General features: G+C 51.6%; 2 non-coding genes across 2 annotated transcripts; both read left to right on the top strand.

The window, feature by feature from the left end:
- Positions 1-960: 960 nt before the first annotated feature.
- On the top strand, positions 961-1,042 carry TRNAS-UGA. The gene has a single exon. It is a non-coding gene; the product is annotated as a tRNA-Ser (tRNA).
- An 8,360-nt stretch (positions 1,043-9,402) lies between these two features.
- Positions 9,403-9,474, top strand: TRNAD-GUC. Its single transcript has one exon. It is a non-coding gene; the product is annotated as a tRNA-Asp (tRNA).
- The last annotated feature ends 4,417 nt before the right edge of the window (positions 9,475-13,891 follow it).

Raw genomic sequence — 13,891 nt, 5'->3', positions numbered from 1 at the left:
CCCAGTGGTCAGGTAGTTACATGCAGCGCTGCCAATGTTGTCACTGGCTGCAAATCTGAATGGAAATTGAAACGTTAACACACAGTTTAAAAGCAGCTCCAATGTATGGAAAATACTTGTACCTGAGAAAGTAAAATAGGTTTGAAAAGTCTGGACAAAGCCGGGTTTCCTCACCCAGCTGTTGTGTTTGCTGACAATGTCGGTGCATTGGCTTCGGCAACGTTGGCCAACCTCAGAATTTCAAATGATGGTTTGGATGCAAGCTGTGAATGACTCTCCCCTGACAGCTAGTGATGAGCCAGGGTTGGGGGAGGCTTTGGGACCAGACTGTATTTACATGAACTCACCTACTCTGCCGAGGTGTCCAGCAGATAGAGCTGGGCCACCTCTGCTCTAGGTGCCCAGAGGAGGAGAGAAGGTGTGTGGGGCTCCAGCCTGGGACTCTTCCTCCCTCCTGCCAAGCCCTGACTATCAGTCCCAGCCCTGACCCTCCTTTCTTCAAGCGCCATGTGGGCCCCAGGAAAAGTGTGGCAGGAAGCCCCAGGGCCAAACTTGTGGGCACCAGGTGAAGCAGCAAGAAGCCCAGCCATCAGCATGGCAAGTTCTAGAGCCCCAACCCATTGTGGCCACCGCAGCCAGAGACCTGGCTCTAGGAGGTGTGAGTCACCCAGCAGGAGGGGGGAGACTGGCTCTTGCACAGCTGGAGACAGGGAAGTTGAGCACTGGGAGCTCCAGGACTTTACCACAAGCCAACACAAGGTCCCACTGAGATTTGAACTCAGATTGCAGGATTCAGCGTCCTGAGTGCTGCCCATTACACCATGGTACCAGCTCATGCAGCCTTCTTTGCACATCAGTGACCCTCACGGGGCTGGCTTGTGTAAGGGGGCTCTTGGCCCTTTACTACAACTTAGGATTCTTTACCAGTTTCTCTGGCATTGGGGCTGTTTTGTGCTCACAGCTCTGATGGCCGAGTGGTTAAGGTGTTGGAGTTGAAATCCAATAGGGTTCCCCTGCGCAGGTTCAAATCCTGCTCACAGTGAGGCCTGTGTTTTAGCCAGTCTCTCACCCGGGCAATACCTCTGTACAACCCCCTGAGACACTCTCAATTCTCTCCCCACCCCAAGGAAATCCTGTTCTGCTCCTTTCATAGAGATCCCTGGGACACCCCCTCACACTGTGTCCCTGAGGGGTCAGGCAAACTCTCAGCACCTGAAGCCTCTGCCACTCACCTGGTGCCCCATAGATTAGCCATGTCGACGTGCTCTCCTTCACGTAAATCCAGTCAGTGCGACTCCTGGCCTGTCCTTGCGGAAAGGTGTATCCCCTCTACAGCTGGTGTGAGCTCGGGTCAGAGGAATAGGAGGCTACCGCCCACCCTCCACTGGTTCTGCTACAGAGAAACACGTCCTCTAAGCCGACCTCGCTACAGACCTGCCCCAGGTAGTGCTCATTGTAAAAACGTTTCCTCTGAAGGTTGAGAAAATGGGACCAGCGGTTCTCAGGCCGGCTGACACAATTAAAATCCACCCCAATACCAAACTGTGGTCCAGAGGAAGGGAGCCAGTTCCTACCATGGATCTTTCCTTTCACACCTTAACATCAAGTGCCTCCTCTTGGGCCCCTGAATCCCTGCCACATTCCACGTGCCAGATGCCCCTTCCCCAGTACTGTCGTCACTCAGCTTTGCAGAGGAGCTTTCCTCCCAAGTCCCTGCCCCCTCTGGCACCATCTCCGAGGGCCGCCCTGCCTCACTCTGTTCTTGCCATTTTGGGTCAACAAGTAAGTCACGTGGGAAAGACAGCTCCCATCTCTCATCCTTATAGGTCAGGGGGGCCAACTAGGGGGAGAAGCCCCTGCTCTCTGTTGTCCTGCTGGGGAGCTCAAAATCAGGTACTTGCCTCAGGTAAAGGTGCTGCTGCCCTCCCAGAAAACAAGCCACCCTGGGGAAAAAAAGAGATGAAGAGACCTGCCAAAGCCAGAGGTTGAACCAGGGACCTTTAGATCTTCAGTCTAATGCTTTCCTAACTGAGCTACTTTGGCAGCTGTATGTCAGTATTTTGGCCTGTTGCTTCTCTGTTCGGGATGTTTTTGCCGCAGTTGCACACAAAAAGGACGTCATTGTGAGCGGCCCATGAAGACAAGACTCACTTTTGCCTGCCTTGCTCAGCTTGACTTGCTGCCTCACCCGGTTCCTGCCCTAGTGCCCGGGTTGACCTGGTGGGGGAAGGGGACTGGGGGCCAGTGGCGCGGGGAGGAAGTTGAGCTGGACCCTGAGCTAGACTAGACCCTGGCGGTGAGAGTCTGGCCACCACTTGCCGCCCCACCCTGTTGTCCTGGCTTCCCCCACTGGGTGTCATGTCGGGAGGGAAGTGGGGCTTCTGCCTCCCCTCCCCGATTTTCACACCGCAGAGGAGTGCGGACAGGAAAACGAACGGCTGCTCCACACCCCCACCGGAGGCACCTGACTCCCTTAGCTGCTTCCCCTGCTCCCCCCCCAGCCATGCTACTGAGTGGAAGTGTCCTGTGCCCATCACACAGAGGTCGATTAATCAAAACCCTCTTCTGCCAGCACCAGGCCTCCTGCTTCTCACACTGGGCCTGCAAGCGAGGGGGCGGCTGGCACAGCGCCAAGAGTCTAACCTGTGAGGCAGGAGGCGGCTGACGCCCGCAGCCTGCTGGGGAGCTCCCAGAAGTTATTAAGGGACAGAGACTCCTCAGTGCCCTTAGTAACAAGGGTTTGGGGGTCACCGAGGCCAGTAAGGGGGTCACTATGTTGGCCCTATAACCCTGGGGTCAGGTCACTGTGCAGCTTTGATCTAGAGCTTGGATCCCAACCAGCAGCCCACAGCCTCCCCCTGGGTCTGCCCCACCTGGTTACTCCTTACAGGCCGACCTTACCCCCCTTCCAGCCCCGGATTCGCCCCCTAATCATCCTACTGCCACTCAGAGCCACAGCCGTGGAGGTGCTGAAGGAGGGAGGGGTGACGCTAGGGTTGGGTTCTTCTCTAACGATGGCTGGCAGAAAGGTGGTGCTCAGCTCTGTCAGCCACCTGCCCAGCTGCCTCGCTGCCAGGGGATGCAGACGTTTCTGTAAGGCCATTAAATGGGGTATTTGGCTTCTGAGTGAATGTGAGGAATGTGCAATCCTGAGAGGGAATTTCCATCCTTCTTTTCACTGCTCTTTAGGGCCCCAGTGGCCTAATGGATCAGAGATTGTGGGTTCAAGCCTTATCTGGGGTAAAAAACTCCTTTCTTCTTGTATATTGCAAAGAAACCTGGTGTTATTTTCCCCAAGGAAGCTGGGAGATGTTCGAACACAAAGTACTGGATCTTGGGAACAATCCCCCAGAAATGGCATCTTCCACTCCACAAATGCTTTCTAGACCCATCAGTAACAAACACTTAATACTAGTGTTTGTCTGAGAATAGAAGGAAGGGGAGTGTTTACTCCAACACCTCAGTGAGTGACACAGACAGAAAGAGCAAGGCTGTTCTGAAAGAGACTGGATCTGCCTGGAGACAAAGCAGCCCATGAGACTGAGCAAAGTGTGAAAAGAAGAACTTCAAATGGGTGTTAGGTGTTAGATAGGTTGGTCTGGCAAATGTCAAGAAAATACCAATGCTCGTAGACTGATGCGGACACTGGCTGCTTCTGGTGTTTTACTGAGAGTTCATTGAGAAATATTTTCCTTAACTATGTTATGGAATATTGGGTGGGCTCTGAAGGCATCATTCCTCCTGCTTTCGCCCTTCGAGACAACACGGCTACATGGCATGTGGCCAATGCTCACCTTCCAGTCAACTGCTAGAGAAGACAACACAGACAGGGATGGCAGCAGGGCAGCCTGGAGCTCCACGGAGATGGTGGGACCAGGTCTCATCAATGGGGAGGTGGCCCCCCTACCATGCACAAGGTTGAGCCAGCAAGTGTAGTGTGTGTGTCACTGTGCCCCTACTCACTGCACATGGTGGTGGAGGGCAGTTACTGAGTTTGGTTGGTCTGGCAAATTTAGGGCTTGGCTACACTTGCAGAGGTAGAGCGCTGGGAGTTAAACCACAGCAGGGAAACCGCTGCCGAGTGTTCACACTGACAGCTGCAAGCGCACTGGAGTGGCCACATTAGCAGCTCTGGCAATGCCACAGAGAGCAGTGCACTGTGGTAGCTATCCCAGTGTGCAAGTGGCTGCAACGTGCTTTTCAAATGGGGGACTGGGGTGGAGTGTGACAGGGAGTGTGTTGTGTGTACGTGGCGGGAGCGACAGTGTGTTTGGGGGGCTGAGAGTGTGTCAGCATGCTGTCTTGTGTGTTCGGACAGCAGCAACCCCCCCCCCACTCACACACACTCACAACAGCAGCATTCCACACTAATGGTTGCTTTGTCCCGGAGCAGGTAAGCAGCCAGCTGTCAGAAACGGAGCTTTGAAAGGGGATATCCGCATGCCTGCAGCCGATTTCAAAACAATGACCAGAGTGGGCACTTGACTTCAGGGGATTATGGGACATTTCCTGAGGCCAAACACAGTGCAGTTATGCAACACGTCATCCATACTGATGCCAGGGCATTTCAGCAGGGCACAGCGAGCTTTATACTTCTCATGGAGGTGGATTACCCAGAGCGCTCCAGCTGCAGAGCCCAGGTGCTCCATGTGCCTTGCCAGTGTGGACACCTCAGTAGTTAGGACCCCTGGGGATGCTTTAATGGGCTCTAACTTGCAAGTGTAGCCAAGCCCCTAGACTATGTCACTTGTGTGACTTACTTGTGCTATTATAATAAATACAATAGACGTGCAATGGTCAGAAATTGCACCAGCAGAGAAGTATATTGCAGGGAAACTCTAAGGAAATTAAGAGTTTAAATTATCCTCCACATGTCCCGTGTCCCACTAAAATGAATCCAACCCACAGGTCACATGGGCAGAAGTATCGGTGTCAGGATGCTACATTGTTAGCACAGTAAATGAAGCTGCAAAATAAATGATGGTTAAATGACCTCACTCTATTTTTTACAATCCTGTGTTAAGAGGTAATAGATACAAATGGACACCAGGCAGGGTCGCTTGGAGGACGAAGCCTTTATGCTTCCATCCCCCACCACTGTCAAGTTTTAGCCAATTAGGACAAGTCAGCAAATAAGAACAACCTCAGGTCTCAGTAACTGCTACAGGTAGCAAAGTCCTACAGGGAGCAGTTTCTGGCACTACACCTGCGCAGCTCTGCTCCCCGGCTCTTCTCGGGCTCCTGCTCTCTCCTTAGCTCTGCCCCACTCTGGCCCAGGCAGTTCCAGCTCCCACGGAGGATGGGACCCCCTGGCCTTGTGACTCCCTCATTACACTGCCTGGCCTGTCAGTGCGGCTAACTTGGAGCTTTGGCCTCTCCCCATTGCCCCTGGGGACTGTCAGTCTCAGGGTCCTGATTTCCCATTGGCCCTTCCGCCTTCTATTGGTGCTGGGAACTAGCCAACCAACCCCCCCCCCCCCCACACACACACACAAACACTAAGTTTTAGTAAAGGGCCAAGAGCCCCTTACACATGCCAGCCCCATGAGGGTCATTGATGTGCAGAGAAGGCAATATGAGCTGCTCCCATGGTGTAATGGGCAGCACTCAGGACACTGACTCCTGTAATCTGAGTTCAAATCTCAGTGGGGCCTTGTGTTGGCTTGTGGTAAAACCCTGGAGCCCACAGTGCTCAACCTCCCTGTCTCCAGTTGTATAAGAGTGAATCTTTCCCCTTCTGCTGGGTGACTCACCCACTGGGGCCAGATTTCTGGTGGTGATAGCCATAATGGATTGGGATTTCATTGGGAAGTGGTACTAATGCCTGCATGCAGTCCAATGATAGTTGGGATTCTTGCTGCTTCATCTGATGCCCACATGTTTGGCCTTTGTGCTTCCTGCCACACTTTCCTCTGGCCCACATGGCGCTTGAGGAAAGGAGGATAAGGGCGGGGATTGATAGTCAGGGCTTGGCAGGAGGGAGGAAGAGTCCCAGGCTGGAGCCCCACACACCTTCTCTCCTCCTCTGGGCACCTAGAGCACAGGCAGCCCAGCTCTATCTGCTGGACACCTCGGCAGAGTAGGTGAGTTCATGTAAATACAGTCTGGTCCCAGAGCCTCCCCCAACCCTGGCTCATCACTAGCTGTCAGGGGAGAGTCATCCACACCTTGCTTCCAAATCATCATTTGAAATTCTGAGGTTGGCCAACATTGCCGAAGCCAATGCACCGACATTGTCAGCAAACACAACAGCAGGGTGAGGAAACCCGGCTTTGTCCAGACTTTTCAAACCTATTTTACTTTCTCAGGTACAAGTATTTTTCATACGTTGGAGCTGCTTTTAAACTGTGTGTTAACATTTCAATTTCCATTCAAATTTGCAACCAGTGACAACATTGGCAGCGCTGCATGTAACTACCTGACCACTGGGGGGGTGGGGGAAATTCGGGGGAGGGGGTGCACAGCCCCCTGGCTGGGGGGCGTATAGGGAATACCCGGTTTCACTGAATTGAGTCTCCTACTGCAGCACCTCAGTAGGTTACATCAGAGAGGAGCTGCAGTGTCTAGGCAGTGGGATGCCTGTGCCTTTAAGAGCCCAGCCCTGGGAAGCCCATGCTGAGAGGTGCTGCCTGTGGGAGGGGAAATAGAAAAGCCCCTCTGCTCCCCCCACCCAGTTTTTGCAAACACTGGAGTCTCAGCCCCCCGGGGTAACTGTTACTTCTCTGCCCCTGCCTGTGCCGGGGTTTAACCCTCTGGCAGCGCCTCCCCCTGGGCTTAACTCCGGCTCCTTCCCCCCTCCCTGACTTTGCCCTTCAGCCCCTCTCCTAACTCTGCCTCCAGCTGCTTGACCCCCCGACCAGTCAATTTCCACCCCCTGCTCAGACCCTGGCCACCCCCCTCCTCTGATTTGCCCCTTTTTAATCCCTGTAAAAAGTAGGGGGGGCTGGGTCCCATTCTCTGGTGTGGGGGGCTGGGTGCCTGACCCCTGCCTGCCCAATGCTCAAAGCGCCCCCCACGATCTTGCAGATGTTTGCCGAGTGCTGCAGGGTCAACTACAGGGGGAGAGAGACGCGGTTAGGAGGTGATGCAGCCAAGGGAGCCTCACCCCACACTGAGATGCAGCCACCTCTGGGGTGGGTTGCACAAGTCAGCAAATGAATTTGGAACAGGAAATGCACTGAAAGGACCGAGGCAGCTTCAGGAGGAGGAGAAAACCAGAAAAAGCAGGAGCCCTAGATTCCAGCCCTGCCCCTCCCCCACTCTACCTCCTAACTTCCCCTCCCCGAGCGGGGGGGAGAACCCAGGAGTCCTGGTCCCCAGCCTTGCCCACCCCCATATTCCATCCAACAGCTGCCCCCCAATTCCAGGGCACTGCCATGGGGCACACCAGGGCCTGCCTGTTTGCACAGGACGGGCGACGCCAGTGCCCCAGGGTGGGGAGAGACGATGCTAAGGGAGAAGCAGGCAGCAGACACCTCCACGACAGAGTAAGAAGTGCTAGGGGGCACCGTGCTGCAAGGAGTGAGGGGGGTTGGCAGGGAATGGGAGGATCTCCCCTCACAGCAGGTGCATCTGTCTCCCCCACAATTCCTCCCCAGCCCTACCCCGGCCCAGGCTACTCCCAGCCCAGCTACCAGGGTTAAATTTGGCCTGGATTCCCCAGCTGCTGGGGGACGGGCGTGGGGCTGGTGAGCATGAGCCTCTACTCCCCCTTCCCCCGACACAGCTGCATGGGCACTGACCAAAGGAGCCTGCAGCACTGCTGCCTAGAGGAAACTGAGGCACCAGCCAGTGACAGGCCTTGACGACAGATCACCAACAGATGGCAGGGGAGACGTCATTCTGACCCTGCTTCAACTAGATTGTGGCAAAGATTAAAAAACAGTGAACGTTAAAAATCACCAAACGTGGGTCAATCCATCCTCATCGTTGTAACCGCTCGTTATACTCCACACCCGAACGTAGCCCTCATATGGACAACATACCCTCCTAACTCAGTGTCTGTACGTTAACCTTTTACCCCCCAGTCAGGGCTATTGCAGATTATGTATTCCTTATGCCACCCGATCTTAAACTGAATTTTGCATCCCTTGGGTAAGCTGTACGTTGTTCCCTGAGCACCAGAAACTTCTACGCCGAAACTCTGTACTGTACACTTTTTTTTTCTTTGAACGTCATCTTAATAAAATGTTGACTTTTGTTCGAGATCCCGGCTCCTGTTCCTTTGCAAGGCGTGTGCGTTTGCTCCGGATTTCAGTCTGCTAATACAGCCGGGGGGGGTGGGGGGGGAATTGAGCCAGACGCGCTTGCCTGCTGCAGACACGGATCCAAGGCTGACCCCCGTCCCCCACAAGCGTAACCGAAAACTGTTTAAGAAGTGCTCCCATCTCCGGCACTCAGCTACCCAGCTGCCAATGGGGTCCAAACCCCAAATAGATCCTTTTTACCCTGTAGAAGCTGTAAAATCCTGTGACCAGGGCAGCTGCCTAGCAGCCTGCGCATCTGCCTGCCAGCACGAGAGCGTGTAAGGCACTAATCCGGATAGTGGCGGCTAGGTGGCAGGGGGAGGGTGTGAAGAAGCAGCAGAGTGGCGCAGTGGGAGCATGCTGGGCCCATAACCCAGCGGTTGAGGGATCAAAACCATCCTCTGCTACGCGTGCGCTTGTTTCTTTTCCCTCTGGGCCTTCAAGTGAGGCAGTGATTAACAGAGCACCAAGGGCGGAGGCAAGAGAGCAGTGGGGGGGAGGGGATTTGAGACTTGTGCTTTGGCGCTTGCTGGTGGGACTGACATGAGCCCCCCGTGTGCTGGCTGCTGCTGGGTGGGGTAGGACAGGTGGGGGGGCGGGGCTGTCTGGGGGCTTGAGATGAGGGGCGGTTCCTGGTTGGCTGGTGCTGGCCTGATAGTGTTTTCTGACAGCTGATCTCCCATTGGCCCTCGTGCGGGGCGGGTCTCTGAAAGCTGGTCTCCCATTGGGCCCTCCCCACCTGACGTTTCTGACAGGCTCATCTCCCATTGGTGACGTTGTCTGACAGCGATGCGGGGCGGAGCCGCCAGGGCCTTGTGCGCTCAGAGCTCAGCGCCGCCCGCGGGAAGCGGCGCGAGGCCGCGCGGGGCGGGTCCCGCTGCCGGGCGGAGGGACCGAGACCGAAAAAAGGTGCTGCTGAGCTGGTAGGGGAGGGCAAGGTCCCAGGCGGGTGTTGTGTGAGGAGCTGTGTAGGCCCGGAAAGGCGTCGTGCTGGGCAAGGGCAGGTGAGGAGGGCCAGGGCTGTTGCTGCGGCCAAAGCCTTTGGGAAGCAGAAGAGGGCCAGGGGTGTTGTTGCCTGCTGGGGCCCATGCGACGGTGTAGGTGTACGCTGACCATAGCTGGTCTGTGGGAGCTGGGGCCACTCGCTGTGCCCCTTTCCTCGTTAGTATAGTGGTGAGTATCCCCGCCTGTCACGCGGGAGACCGGGGTTCGATTCCCCGATGGGGAGGGTGACCCCTTTTGAAGGGGGGACAAAGAAATCCCTGGCCTGCCCACCACATGCCTTCCATTGTCCTTCGACGGCCACTTCCCTTCGCACCCCGCACTGATGACTTTCACCTCCAGAGAGACAATTACCTCGCAAGGACACGCTGGCCCTAGCCAAAGCCTCTCCCTGGCCTTCCGCCCCCGGGCCCAGCATGTGACATAGAAAAACCTTAGAGTTCTGTCCATAGGCTGGTCCCTGCTACCTTGCTGAGTCACAAGGCGTATCTGCCTTCTCTCAATGGGTCGATTGTATAACTGATGGTCCTTAATGGGCCATCAAGCAGGCTAGGCAGAGCTGACACCAATTTGTCTGGCTGGGGTGTTCCCCGGAAGCATAGCACAAGTTTGAAATATGGGCAGCATAGAGCCAATATTTATAACGTCAGCTACAAAAAATGATACACCTATAGAGATAGCATCATTATAATCAGCCAATCATAACCTCTCCACAGACCCCTTACATGACAACCTTTCTATAATATTGGCTGCAAATATATAACAGTGGTCACAACGGTGAACTATACAGTTACAGATTATGTCAGTAACGTCACAGGAAGTGGCACGGCATCAGTGAGACTGATACAGGAATACTGCCTCCAGTTTTGGTGTCCTCATTTGAAAAAGATGTTGTGAAATTGGAGCTGGGGCAGCAAAGAGCCACCAAATGTTCTGAGGGATGGAGAAAAATGCCTTCTAGTGAGCTACTGAAAGAGTTCAACCTGTTTAGCTTATCAAAACAAGATTGAAAGGTGACTTCACTGAAGTGTTGAAGGGCCTTAATGGAGAGAAAAGATTGGCTATTAAAGAGCTCTTTAATCCAGCAGAGAAAGGCATAACAAGACCCAATGGCTGGAAGGTGAAAAGAGACAAATTCATATTACAAATAAGGCACAAAAATTCAACAGCGAAGATGTTTCACCACCGGAACAAGCTACCAAGGAAAGTGGTGGATTCACCATCTCTTGATGTCATTTAATGAAGACTAGATGCCTTTCTGGAATGTGTTTGCCCCAAAAGTAGCTATTGTGTCATACAGGAGGCCTGTGATATGCAGGGGGTCAGATTAGATGCTCTAATGGTCTCTTCTGGCCATAAGTTCGACTAATTTCTGAAAAACTGAGTGTAGCATTGGGAGCAGCGTCTGATGTTTTCCTGTCTAGCCGGCTTGCTTCCTAGAACGAACGCTCCTTGAGTGGGGTGATCCACAGGGAGTAGTTCAAACCTCCAAAGTGCCTGGCCAGGGGCAGGACATTAGCACAGCAAGGGAGGGGTGTGGCAGTGACATCACAAAGGCCTTTTGCAGGACCTCAGACTATTGGTCAGAGGTGGTGGGGAGGTGGTGACCTCACAGAGAGATGCTGACATCAGCCAGGCAGGACAGGGGCGAGGGGCCAGGGAAACCTCAGAGACCCCTGCTCTTCTTTCTGCAGCCTGTACTGATCTTGGCATTTTCAGTGAGGGCTACCTCAGGCACCACAGGTCCCAGGAGGTTTTCATTGAAACATCCAGATATTTTCTACTTCTTCTTCTTCCAATGTTCTGTGAACAATAACAAGCTTCACTCCAGTCACTTACAGGCTTAAAACCTGAGCACAGAATTAAGAAGTTAGAACTGATCAGATTTGTTTTAATATCTTCATAAATATGTAAACAAATTAAATACCCAGCATTCAGACTGCTTTGACTTCTTGGGAACCGTGTTATGTCTTTTGTATGATTATTTAGAAATCAGCACAGTGATTGTGACTACATTCATGAGTATCATGGCTGTGCAGAAATCTGGAAAGGTTGAACCAACATTAACTAACAGAATAGTATCTGTATGAGTCTGCAGAGAGTCTAAGCTAATCTCTTTGAGAGGGGAAGTGTCCCTGAATCTGACCAATGCAGCAACATTTACCTGAGTCTGCAGAGAGCCTGAAACAATTGCTCTAAGATGGAGAAATTGTGTTCTTCACAAAATCCTATTTCTCTTAAAATCCTTTTATCAGGACTTTTTCAATCAGTTCTAATTTAGGCACCTTTGAAAATGCATCCCCTTTTGTTCCAATTTACTGTGAACAATAGGAAGTCATGAGACATACCCAGAAGATTTCTGATCCATTGTAGGTTTTATTTATTTGTTCAATGGACATCACACACAAAAAAGGTTGTGCCATGTTATTACAAACATCCCAGGACCAGTGATACAGAAATTAACTAGCAAAAGAAGAGGACCTTGTTAAAAATAATAGGCCAGGTTGTGAGCTCAATGGGAAGACAAAGCACCAGCTCCCCAGCTGGATTAAATCATTGGCTTCTTTGGAGACAATTGGCCAGATCCCCATCTGGTGTAAATCTGTGTCACTCCATTGGATGCCAATGGATGAGCTGAATAGAAAAAAGAAAATGCATAGCTCAAGTCTAAAACTGCAATGAGCTCAACCTCCCATGTATCATGTTCTAATTGTCTCCACATTTATTGCGAAAAAATCTGGTCTTTACGCTTAAGGAGATGAATTTCCATTCTCGCCACTTGCTATTCTGAAGTAAATTAATGTAACTGCGTTGAAATCAGTGGGACCAGATCCCCTGTTGGTGTAACCGGCGTTAGCTTCATTGGAGTCCATGGGCCAGATCCCCAGCTACTGTGAATCAGCTGTAGTTCCATTGGGGTCAATGGGGCCAGATCCCCAGCTGGTGTAATTGCCATAGCTCCATTGGAGTTAATGAACCAGATCCCCAAATGGTGTAAAGCAGTTCAGGTAGGCCTACTTATTGCAATGCTGATTTACACCCATTGAGAATCTAGCCATAGTGCTGAGCAGGGGGCTAGATATGAAGTGGGACAAATTGGCTCCATGACATTGACAGAACCCTAATGTGTATGGAGTAGGGGTGGGGCAGAAGAGAGGAAGTGAGGTTTGTGCTGGCTGGAGGATCCTCTACAAATCTATCTGGTCTTTTCCAGGATCCTCCCTTTGTTGTTAACTTAATTCGTTCTAGCTGAGTTGTTCTTTGTGTAGATTAATAGATTCCAAGGCCAGAAGGGACCATTGTGATCATCTAGTCTGACCTCCCATAAAACACGGGCCAGCGAACGTCTCCCAAAATAATTCCTTAAGTAGATGCTTTAGACAAACAAGGTAAAAGGTGGGAAAATATGTGGGCACAGAACTAAAGAGAAGCATTTCTCCTCCTTTTCCTCCTCTTTTATTATATTATAATAATTAATAAGTGCTTAAGTGACAGGAGTACGCTGAGGTTAATTTGTTATTGGTTGAATAGTTTATTTGCCAAAAGAATGCAGTTTCAGAGCAACCGAAATTATTCACAAATGTGGGTCAAAGTTGGTGAATAGTTTCAGCCATATAAAAAAAAATAGACTAAAACAAGGTCAGAATGTTTCACCTTTTCTTTTCAAGTGACATTTTATTTCAAAATTTGGCTAAGCTGTTTTTTTAAAGTGTAAACAACCATGCAAAAATGCAACTCAGCTAAACAATATGACAAAACTAAATTTAAAAAAGGAAAATACTTCTGGGTCAACCTAAAACAAATTATTATTTTGGATTTTTCAGCCCAGCCCCCCCATAAAGCCAATCAGTTATTTGCTCAGCTCTATTTAGGAGTTAAAGTCACATTTTGAGAACAAAACACTTAGGAGCCTAAATCCCTGTGACTAAATTCCAGTACAAGCCACAGTGGAATAGCTTCAGTAGGAGTGATGGAGGCAGCTCATGTCTGAATATCCATAGCTCCTTTGTTTGGGCACTCACTCAAGACAGATCCCTGCTCAAATCCTGTCTTCCCCTCCGGCAGAGGGGGGACTTGAAGAAAGAGTGTTCTACATCCCAGGGGAGGGCTCTAAGCTTTGGAGTAAAGGTCAGGAGTGTATTTCTCTTTCCCCCAAGAACATGTTAGATTCCAAATTCTAAGAGAATGTTCACAGCTGAGCACCCCAAGCAAAAGTGGGCACTGAACTCTGTAAGAGGGGCAGGGCTTTGCACACAGCTCTCTTCTTGTCATCTGCTATGGGCTAGCTTGGTCCTCTTCCCACTGGCTTTTATGAATCCCATTCTTAGGCATCTAACCCTCCCCATTCATTCCAGAGAGTCCTGGACACACACCTAATTCAGGCTTTGTGGAGTCCAGTGATTTTCCAGGCACGTAAAAGTTAGGTGTGGTGACACCCAGTGCCTAAAGGGCTTGTCTACACTTAAAACTTACATCAGCAGTACTACAACTCTCAGGAGTGTGAGTCCACATCCCTGAGAGATGTAGCTATGCCAACCAAACCCCTGGCAAAGACAGCGCCATTCCATTGACCAAGTTACTGCCTGTAGGGGAGATAGATGACCTACAGAACCCCTCCCGCCGTCCAGTGGGTGTCAACATTG

This window comes from Mauremys reevesii, linkage group 17 (assembly GCF_016161935.1).
Source record: "Mauremys reevesii isolate NIE-2019 linkage group 17, ASM1616193v1, whole genome shotgun sequence".
Classification (NCBI taxonomy): domain Eukaryota; kingdom Metazoa; phylum Chordata; order Testudines; family Geoemydidae; genus Mauremys; species Mauremys reevesii.
Note: the sequence above shows the minus strand (reverse complement) of the source record. Positions and strands in the feature narration are given on the sequence as shown.